Source organism: Mustela nigripes, chromosome 7 (assembly GCF_022355385.1).
Source record: "Mustela nigripes isolate SB6536 chromosome 7, MUSNIG.SB6536, whole genome shotgun sequence".
Lineage (NCBI taxonomy): Eukaryota > Metazoa > Chordata > Mammalia > Carnivora > Mustelidae > Mustela > Mustela nigripes.
This window is the reverse complement of record NC_081563.1, coordinates 91,265,550-91,276,679: the sequence shown is the minus strand read 5'-3', so window position 1 is coordinate 91,276,679 and position 11,130 is coordinate 91,265,550.

Sequence of the window (11,130 nt, the reverse complement as noted above, 5' to 3'; positions counted from 1 at the left end):
GACCCTGGGATCATGACCTGAACTGAAGGCAGAGGCTTTAACCCACTGAGCTATGCAGGTGCCCCTATTTGATTTGGTTTTTTGTTTTGTTTTGTTTTGTTTTAATTCTGCAGGGCCAGCATCTGGACAGGCCTCCTTTGTCCAAACAAGGCCAGTGAGGTTAGGGAAGTAAACTCACTAACCTGAGTTCACAGGTGGGAGGGAGACAGTGTTGAATTGACTCGAGAAGCCAAGGGAATCCAGTGGAAATTCACAAATAAATCTTTAACCTGCTTTTTAACTATGTCACAGAAAGGAACTTAGAGCCAAGGATATAGGAGAATCTTTCCAGGGGCAGGAAACAGAGGTATGGAGAGGACAGGAGATGGGTGAATGCTTTGCTTGTTTTTCATTTTTAATCAACCTCAATCACAGCTGGTGGTCTCTGGGAGGCAGGACCCAGCACTGTCCCTTGGTCTTTGTTCTTGTGGCTCCTGTAGGAAAAAGAGAAAGCAAATTCCATTCAATCGCCATAACATGTCCCTGCAAGAACATAAAAATAAGTGATTGCTTATTTTCAACACCTGAACTCTCTACTCCTGCAGGAACTCAGAAAATCTGATAAGGTGGTAATGGAAAATGTGTCATGCATGAATATCCATTTTAAAAACACACTTATCTCACACTTTACGTAAAGGTCAAAATTAATGTTATGTCGAAAACATTTTTCAAAGTACAATTACCTTGATTCGTGAAGCGAACCAAATTCCTATTAGGTTTACAGTCTTGGGTTTAAGCCACGCACATTTCACCAGAAGGGCATCACTGATCTAATTGAAAGCCAGAATTAAAGCAATGCTGTAAGGACCTTCTATCCCTCCAGCTGGCTGTCTTTATCCAGGCTCCTATGTCACATATCATCCTCCTGGGAGAAGCAAGAGAACCTTCTCCTGGGGCGTCCCACGGCCCCATCTCTGTATGCTCTTAATTAACCTCCCAGGCACAGGTATGTCCCTTCCCTGGGCGGTGGCATCTGCTTCCAGGGCACCCACGGTCTGTAAGGTGGACAGCTCCGTGTACAAGGGACCCTGCTAGAGGATATCTTTGCTGTGTAACAAACACCACAAGCTTGGCAGCCTTGCACAGTTCCCATTTATTATCATCCACTTCTGTAGCTCAGAAGTCTTGGAGGGTGTGACTGGGCTCTCACAGATGCAAATCAAGTGTTGGCCATACCATGCTTTATCTGGAGGGCCTAGGGAAGGCCTGCTTCCAGGATCCGTCAGGTTTTGGCAGAATTCAGTTCCTTGCTGTGGTAAGACTAGCAACCCCCATTTCCTGGCCAGCCACCCATTACAGACTGTCCTGAGCTCCTGGAGGGTGCTGTCAGTCCCCACCATGACCCCTCTATGCCAAGGCTAGGAAAGAGATCCTTGCTAGGGTCAAACACTCTCACCTTTGCATCTCTCAGACTTCCACCATCAGCAAGAAACTTTTCTCTGCTTATGCCCACCTGGAACACTTCCTGATTTTAATGCTGAAGGATTAGCAATCCTAATCACATCTGCATATGTATGTCACTTTAGGCACAGTCATTCAGGACTAATACCTGCCATAGGCAAGATCTTGGAATTAGGGTGGGAAATTTAGTTTGAGAACATCTTTGAATCTACACCCTCCCCCCCCCCCCCAGGGAATAAGCAACACTTACTGGAAGCTCAAAAGTCAAAAAATGAAGCACATCACTTTTCCAGCAGTCCCCAACACACAATTTCTGGACCTTATGATTGCACTAATCCTCATCCTCATCATCATCACCATGACAGCTGGTCCCTAATGCCAAGCCCTCTGCTCAGCACCGGACAAATTGATCTCACTTAAGACTCACTATCTTTTATGTAGTTGACTCTGTTAACTGATCCCATTTTGCAGAGAAGTCTGAGGCTCAGAGAGGTTAGGCAACACAGCCAGTATACACAACGGGCTGGAAGAGATGGCCCCAGAGCTGGTAGCTCATGCTCCTTACTCAGGAACTGAGCAGTCACAGTTAGTTTCACCTCTCTGTGGGCCTCCCAAGTGCTTGGATACCTTTCCCAGACTTCTGACCCTAAGCTGAGACCTTTCATCACCCCATCTGCACACAGCCCATCCCCACCTTAGTACTCGATCCCTGTCCTCCTCCTGGTGTGTGTGTGGGGGGGAGGGGTGTCCGCAGCCTGCTGGCCTATTAGTAAATACAACAGGTTTTTAAAATTTTTTTTAATACTTATCATTTGCACAGATTCCACAGAGGATTTGATAGAGTTCACTAGCATTAAAATGGGAAAAATGTAAATAAATGTTCTCAAACTCTAGATTAGCATAGAAAATCAAGTCTAAGGGAAGGTTAGAAGTCCATGTTCTACTCTCTAACCCAGTTCTTAAACTTGAATATGAATTTTATTCTCAGCTCCCCAGTGAACATAGCAAAAAGAAAAACACAATCAGTTACAAAGTTAACTCTGTGCAGAAGTAGAGCTAGCTCCTTAGAAAAACCAATTCTTTCCCAAGTAGCATAGCCAGAAGCCAGAGAAAAATTTGTCTTCTGAACCCAGGTTGCTGTGCTAAAAACCCTTGGGCAGCATCCCTGAAGCACAGCTTGGGGTCTCTCTATTATTTCCTGACCCGCCCACCCCTCAGTGTGAGGATAGCCTGCTGCAAACTGGGCTCAGTGAAGAAGGACCTGCAGGAGGCTAGGAATTGCAGAGACAACACACTCTCAAGGGTTGAGTTTCTGTGTCCTACAAACACCCTCCAAATACCCTTTCTCTCTCCCACAGTGGACAACTGGCAGTCCAGGCTCTCACCTCCTGGGATCATGTGGACAGGTATTCTCTATTGACCTCTCCTAAAATTTTTATTTTTTTAAAGATTTATTTATTTATTTGGGGGTGGGGGCAGTGAATCTTAAGCAGATTTCCCATTGAGTGCATTGTCGGGCTCAACCTCACGACACTGAAATCAGACCTGAACCAAAACCAAGAGTCAGGCACTTAACCAGTTGCACCACCGAGGCGCCCCTCACCCGTAAAGTTTCTAAATAAGCTCAGCTCGATAGGCAGACTTCTATGAAGATAGACAAGACTGTCCAAAGCCCTTACCAGGCCAACCAACCTTAACCAAGGTGGAACCTTTACCAGACCCTCAACACCAGGTTCTTGAGCCTCAGTGTCATACATAGCTTGCATTAAAGGGAGCCAACAAGAAAGGATTGCTCTCAAAGCATAGTATGCTGGTTTATAAAGACACTTTTCCCAAGGATGAGGAGCTGGAGTAGGGAAACATCCTTCTGTCCTACTGTCATTATCTCATGATTGTCACTGTTAGTGGACACAAGACATCACAGGATGCCTTTCTTCATGATCGATACTTTTATTGGGCTCCTGGAAAACAGAAATATTTGTGCAAGGAGGCTTTAAATTGTTACTTCTAATTTTTTCCAGACAACCAGTTCTTGCTGATGGCCGTTACCTCTTATTTCTTTTCGTTCCCAGAAGGAGGTATTTGTCCCTAAGTATATGGAAACTTTTAACCCCTGACTCAGATCAGTGGCTTTATAGGAGTTCAACTTCTCTTGCATTCCCTAGACTGTCTCAGGACAAGGAAGAATGTATAGATGGGACCAGGTTTACACAAATGCATACACACACACATACATACACAGTCACACACACAACAATTTACACATAGGTGCACAAAGGCACACACAAGTACACACAAAAAAATTTTAATTTCAGCATATGAAAGCTCTAAAAAGCGTTTCTAACATAACGCTCATGTTCCTCACTTGCTAACAGCCAAAATATTTTAGCCCAGAAACTTTCCAAAGCAAAACAGGTAGTTCTGAACCACAGACATAGCAGAGTCTCAGGAATGAAGCCACGTAAATCTCTAGTTTTGACCCAGATAGCTGCTTATGAAGCCAGCAGAATAAGTTGCTGGAAAAATGTGAGACTCTCCGTAAAATTCCAGGGAGCCCAAGAACCCTAAACAGCCCAAGTGAATTTAGGAGGAAAAGTTCACTAAGTGGAAAAGCCAGGAGCAGTTAGGATGGCCACAGGACCCTGCTCAAGGCCTCACTCAACATTCCTGCTTCTCCTGCTGGTCCCCAACTTCTTCTGTTGTTGGAGTTAGGCAAAGCTGGTGGAGGGAGTGCCTTCATCGCCTTCCCCCAAGTGCCCTGGGTGACCAGTGACATGTCCATCTGCAAAGATGACATTCCCGCACCCTGGAAACCAGTGGGTGTCCTCCACCTGCCTTGGGACAGTTGTTCAGCTTGAATGCTTCCCGTTGATTCACCTGAACCATTCCCCATCATTAAAGACATTTTATTTGCTCTCACAGTAAAGGATCCATTTCATTCTATAAAATTAGAACACCTTTCAGCTACATCTTAAGACTGTGCCTGGGTGGCTCAGTGGGTTAAGCCTCTGCCTTCAGCTCAGGTAATGATCTCAGGGTCCTGGGATTGAGTCCCGCATTGGGCTCTCTGCTGGGCAGGGAGCCTGCTTCTCCTTCTCTCTCTCTCTGCCTGTCTCTCTGCCTACTTGTGATCTCTGTCTGTCAAATAAACAAATTTAAAAAAAAAAAAAATCTTAAAAAAAAAGACTGAACGCTTGCCCTTATTTTGTCTCCTGCACTGGATGTGTTTATATGTTCCAAACACTTAGCCTGTAACAGCCCTGAGTGGGGCAAGACAGTGATCATCTCTACTTCATCCATGGGGAAACTGAGTCACAAAGCTGTTACTAGCTTTGCCCACCGTCACACAGCTAGAAATGCTACAGCAGACTATTTTGAGGAAAGGATAAAACATAGACTTGGATACACTAAAGAAAGGCTTTTGAGAGCTTTCAATTCCAACCCTAGATTCCACAAAAATGTTCTTGGAAAACTCACAGTCTCCAGGAACTCCTTTGAAACCATCCTTGTGTCTAAGAAAACACATCCTAACCCCATAGCCCATTGGAGTCTTTCCATATTTGGATATTTTCCCACCTGTACCTTCCCCTGGGGCTGGCACAGGAAGTCTGTGCTTCTCTCTCAATTACCATTTCACCTGTGCACCCCCCACCTCTCCACTAGTTGCTAAGCCTTGTGAATGGGCAGGACCCCCATGCAGGAAACTGAGATGGGGTGCGATAGAGGGGACAGGGTCTGGATGTGCTGACAAGCCCCTGTGGAGGGCAGAATTCTGAGGAGGCCTCTAGTGACCCCTCCTTCACACTTAGGTTGAGATACTTTCCCTGTGATTATGGCAGTTTCAATGACAAAAGGGAGATTATCCAGGTGGACCAGAGCTATGCACAAGAATGCTTTCCCAGCAGACAATTTTCTCCAGCGGGTGGAAGAGACAGAAGTCCTAGCATTAAACGCCCGTGTGCCTTTGCAAAGCCATGATGATGGAGTGATGCAGACAGTGTCCAGGAGCTGAGAACACCCCCGCTGACAGCCAGCAAAGGAAATGGGGACCTGAATTTCCAGGAACTGAGTTCTGCTGACCACTTACAGGAGCCCGCAAGCAGGTTCCTCCTGCAGAAACCCTGCCCCACTGACACTCAGTTTCAGCCTGGGGGTGCTGGGAACCGCACTAAACTGGAATTCTGACTCAAGGTGACTGGCTATTGTTTCAGGTGCTAATCTTGGGGTCATTTGTCATGCAGCATGGGCAATGAATCACCCCAGAGGGGATAGGAAAGAGGCATAGCCTGAGAGGGAACCTTTAGGGAAGGCCAGCCAGCCTTGGGCTGCAGTGTGGTTTGAGACACTGGGTTGAGCCTCTGGAGCCTGTGGTTCAGAAAAGCAGCTCTTAAGACAGACCACAGTGTGTCTGAATTCTGAACTCACCCCTGCATGAAGCCGACCTCCCTGAGGCTCAACTCTTGTATCAGCGTGTTGGGAGTGAGGAACGTGCCCACCTTGTGGGACCCTTATCAGGCTTAAATTATAGGATTCATGTGCAGCCCTAGACAGAGCCTGACAAATGGGAGCATCTGTTTGTGTTTAATTTGGGAAGAGACGCAAACTTGCCCCCGCAAAGATGTCCACATCCTGATCTCCAGAATCCGTAGCTGTGTTGCCTTTCATGGTAAGAGGACTTTGCAGGCATTAACCTTAAAAATGAAACTGCCAGTTATTTTACCAGCAAAAAGGGGTTTTCTCAAGAATAGTAGAGAACGCCAATCCAGGATAAGCAAGAAAAACCACAGGTGAGTCTGACAAACCAAAGACAGAAACATTATTTTATGGAGAAGGACGAGGAACCTGGGAGGGGTTATTTTGAACCAGGTCCTTGGGAGACAAGCAAGAGTTCCCAGTGATGAGGGTTTCTTGTCAGTTGGGTGGCAGGAGCAGTCAATGACTTGTAGGAGATGCCATATCTATCTTTCCCCATGGGGCCCTGTCATCAATGAGTCTTTTCTGTTGTGATTCTTCTCTTGGGGCCCATGACTGACAATTTTTCCTGTAAAGTTTCCTATAAAATGGACATTTTTTTTCCTCAGTGGCACCGCTCCCCATACCAGGCCCCTTTGTAGCATTTTAAGTCCACGCTAGTGAGGTTTCCCTTTATGGACTTGGACACAAGTGGGGTTAAACTAAGGATTTGAGGATGAGGAGACTGTCTTGGATTATATGGGTGGGCTCAATGTAACCACAGGGTCGTCATAAAAGGGAGGCGGGAGGGTGTTGCAATGGAGTCAGAGAGTAGAGTGAGGAAGGTAGCCCCCTGCCGGCTGTGAGGGTGGGGAGGGGTCCAGGTGGCTTCAGAAGCTGGGAAAGGCAACAAAGCAGATCCTTCTCTAGAGCCTCCAGAAGGAGCCAGCCTTGATTGATTTTAGCCCACTGAGACTGATTATGAACTTCTGACCTCCAGAATTCTAAAATGATAAATTCTCATTGTTTTAAGCCACTAAACTTGTGGTAATTTGTTGTAGTTGCCACGGGAAACTAACATACTCTTCCCTGAAATTACTTTTCTTAAGGCTTTCATGGGTGCGAGCAGGGGGAAGGAGCAGGGGCTCATCTCAGGGACAAAGGAACCCAGTAGGCATTGGTCCCAATTTATTCGAGGGAAGTTACCCATAGGACCATGTTCCCTGCAGTTCCTGTGATGCACAAATTTGTGTAAAATATAAAACTATTAGAAATAATAGGAACCTAGTTGTTGAGAAACTCCACACTGGGCATTGCAGGCAGGAAACAGTGGGACTTAGCTTCTCGGCCTTGAGGCTTAGGACCACCAGACCAGTGTTGGACACAGACATGGACACCACAGGTCAAATACCAGACAACACAGAGTCACGAAGATAAGGAGAGGGGAGCAGATCCACACATCAGGAAAACTTTTCCCTTACACCCCCCCCCACCCCACGTCCCAGGATGAGGGCTTCCCTGGCCACCTGGCATCTGGGAGCAAGGCCCACAGTGAGGTTCCATGCAGGCTTATTTGGTGAGGTGTGTGTATAAGCAGGCGTGTGTGCGCGCGCGCGTGCACACACACACACAAGTGCTTTATAGTTAATAAACTATGAATCCTCAATGGGGAAAAAAAATAGGGCTTGACTTATAGACAAGTCTTTATATAGTGAAGAAAACAGTTGAAAGCATCCTGTCCTGGCACCCTGGCTTCCAGGCATGAAAGATTATCAGTGTCAGAGTTCCTGCCTTCCTGAAGAAAGGAAGAAGATAGAGGCCAGGTTGGTTCAGAGCATCTTAAGGAATTTTATTGACTATGAAAACCTATGTGAGTAGATGTTACAGTTCACTCAATAGAGCCTCATTTGACATTTACTTTTATTCCAATGTAGGAATTTTTTTTCGTGTCCTCACTTTACAGATGGGGAAACTAAGGCCTAGAGAGATTTAAAATTTTGTCTAGGGCCCCACTGCATGCAAGGGTCAGAGGCAGGATTTGAACCTCAGGCAGTCTGCCTCCAAAGGATGTAGACATAATGTCTACACCACAGCATCATGACTGCTGTGGTCTAAATGTTTGTGTTCCTCCAAAGTTCCTATGTTGAAGCCCTAACTCCCAATTTTGGAGCTGGAGCCTTTAGGGGGTGCTTAGGGTTAAATGAGGACATAATGGGAATTGATGCCCCTATAAGAAGTGACAGCAAAGAGACATCCCCCTCCCACCCCGGCCACTGCCATATGAGGACACAGAGAGAGGGCAACTGTCTACAAACCAGAAAGAAGGTCCTCCCCAGGAACCAAATCAGCTAGCATCATGACTTTGGACTTCCCAGCCCCAGACCATGAGAAATACACTTCTATTAACTGGTTAAGATACCCAGTGTAATAGAACTTGGCCACCATGGACCAAGCTAATACAGATTTCAAACTAACACAGCAACCTAGTTGATAGAAGATAATGATGAAGGAGATTTTCAACTTTCAATGTTTGTGGGCCCTGCTCCTGGCCTCCCAGGGAAGCTAGACTTAAATTTTTACCAAGGTCAAATGGGACTGTCATGTGGGAAGAGGCCCCATGGGGAAGCCATGGTATTGTCATGGGAACTGGGCATCCTCAGCTATGTGATCAATGCCCCAATAATAGGAGAAGGGGAGGCTGACCCAGGGCCTGGGACTCTCAGAGGCTCCCATGGATGGCTGCCTTGCCTGAGCATGAGGACTCCATAAGCTCGTCCTAAGACCAAGGTTTTTGCAGGTCCAAAGGTGTCCTCAACAGCAGGAGGTGACCGTTCACCTGACCCCATTGTGTTGGAAACCCAATTAGTTCTGGAAGCATTGTAGCCAGCTCTCTTGAAAGCACAGAACCCAGTGTCAATGAGCAGGTGTAATTTAGCCAGCTGAGCCGAAGGACAATGGAAAGGCCACTGGACACTCTTGGACTGTTTCTCCTTCTGTAGCAAGTGTGGTTTATAAGCTTCAATGAAATGATTAAGTTCACTTCAATAAACATCTCTTGAGTACAAGGGAGTTCATAGTAGAGTGAGGACAATCAGCAAACAGTAAATTAATGCCCAGACAATGTGATCGACCTCCCAAAAAGGCAAAGGCAGGGGGTGTAAGGGTGAGGAGAGAGTGTCTGCCTCTGCCCTGATAGGCTGGAGGACAAATACAAATCCCACAGACAGAAGAAGGTGGAAAACATTTGCAGGTATTTGTCAAGTAAACCTGATGTCTAAGTTGAGATGCAGGAATGAACAGTAGAGAACAAACCCACCTCATAAGCTGGGGGAGACTGGGAGGAGGCTGCCCTGGGGACACCCCCAGAGAGGAATCATCAGCTGTCAGGAAATGCCCCCAGCTTCTCAGGAACCATGGCATGGTCAGACTGACAGGAACATTTATTCACTGTTTGTTCAAGTAAATCACCCTATTCTGCAAAGAAACCAAGTTACCTTGCAGACAAAAGCTAAGTGAATTCAGACTGTGTCAATCCTTCTGAATCCCAGCACTGTTCCTGGTTGTGATCAGTGGTTTCACTCCCGTCAGAGACTAGACTGAACAGAACGCCTGCAAAAGTGGAAATATATGTCTGCTATAGTGGGACCAGAGTCTGGACTTCAACCCTGTGCTTCTTCAGCAGACAGGCACTGGTCCAGAATCCTGATGGTTCAGCAGGTACACCATTGTCCTTCTGTGATCTAAGCTATAGAACACATTGAGTCTGCAACTTCCGTTTTGTTTCTTTATGTTTAAGAATGAATAATGAAAAGTAAAGCCAATGGGTGTAGACACCCTCCACCATGGCCCTGGATTCCAATCTTCCTGGAAGTTTTCCCCAAACACAACCAGGGAACTTGGCAACTAATGTCCCAGATTCTGAAATCACTATTTCAGACAGCATCACTGTTAGGTGTCACCTGTGGCTTGACCTGGAAGCACAAGGTGGAAAGGATGCTCTTAATTCATGTCAAGATTCAAAGGGAGGCGCTAAAACTGTCTCAGTGCACTGGTCTGCAACAGTGAAGCTGCTTAAGAAAGTAAAGTCTGTTTTACCCTCTGCAGTTTCTAAAATTCGAGTAAAATGAAAGGGCAATGAGTCAAAGTAAATAAATAAATAAATAAATAAGCGTAATAATTGTGAGATTCCCATCATGAGGGAGGACCTGCCAGAGATATATCCGGGAGACAGAAAGTAGAACACAGTCCAGATATTTGGGCCCTAGGGATCTTACAACACAAGGTAAGTGGATCGGAAAAGATTGTACACACCCCCTTTGGGGAGCTATGGCAATCAGCGGTTAAACCTAAGGCTGGCTTTCATATTGCCCAAGGTTCAAATCCCAGCTCTGACACTTGCTCCTATGTGACAACACTCTATGCCAGTTTCTTTGTCATGTAATCATTGATAAGATAAAGTGAGGAAACTGAAGTAAACACTCAGCACAATACCTGTCACTTAAATGTTAGTGATTACTCTGCAACAAACCACCACCCATCAGCATATTTTTCCCTCTTGGGGCAATAATACATTGATTTATTTCAGTAAATATTCCTGATGTGGGGAGTACTGCTTAGATTATAGAAACCATCACATTTTATTTGAGCTGGTTAATGGAGGTAATCATGATGAGTCTCTTTTTGAAATTAAGAAGACTTTGGGGATGTGTTTCTATCACAACACTCTGGACACATTTCTATATCCTTTAACATTTTCCAGCTCATGCACCTGTTCTTTAGAAAACAGATGGAATTTTCTTCTTGGGATTTCACTAAAGTTTACAGTCTGTTAAATCCTTATCTAGATGAGAATTTTAGTCTATGGGACTTTTTAATTTGAATTGTAAATGCACAGAAAAGAGACTCTTTTATGGTAGATTTTGCACTCTGTTGTGTTTCAGTAAAGAATGGCAGGTAAAGCTTTCTTTTTTTTTTTTTATTTTTTTTTTATTTTTTTTTTATAAACATATATTTTTATCCCCAGGGGTACAGGTCTGTGAATCACCAGGTTTACACACTTCACAGCACTCACCAAATCACATACCCTCCCCAATGTCCATAATCCTACCCCCTTCTCCCAAACCCCCTCCCCCCGGCAACCCTCAGTTTGTTTTGTGAGATTAAGAGTCACTTATGGTTTGTCTCCCTCCCAATCCCATCTTGTTTCATTTATTCTTCTTCTACCCACTTAAGCCTCCA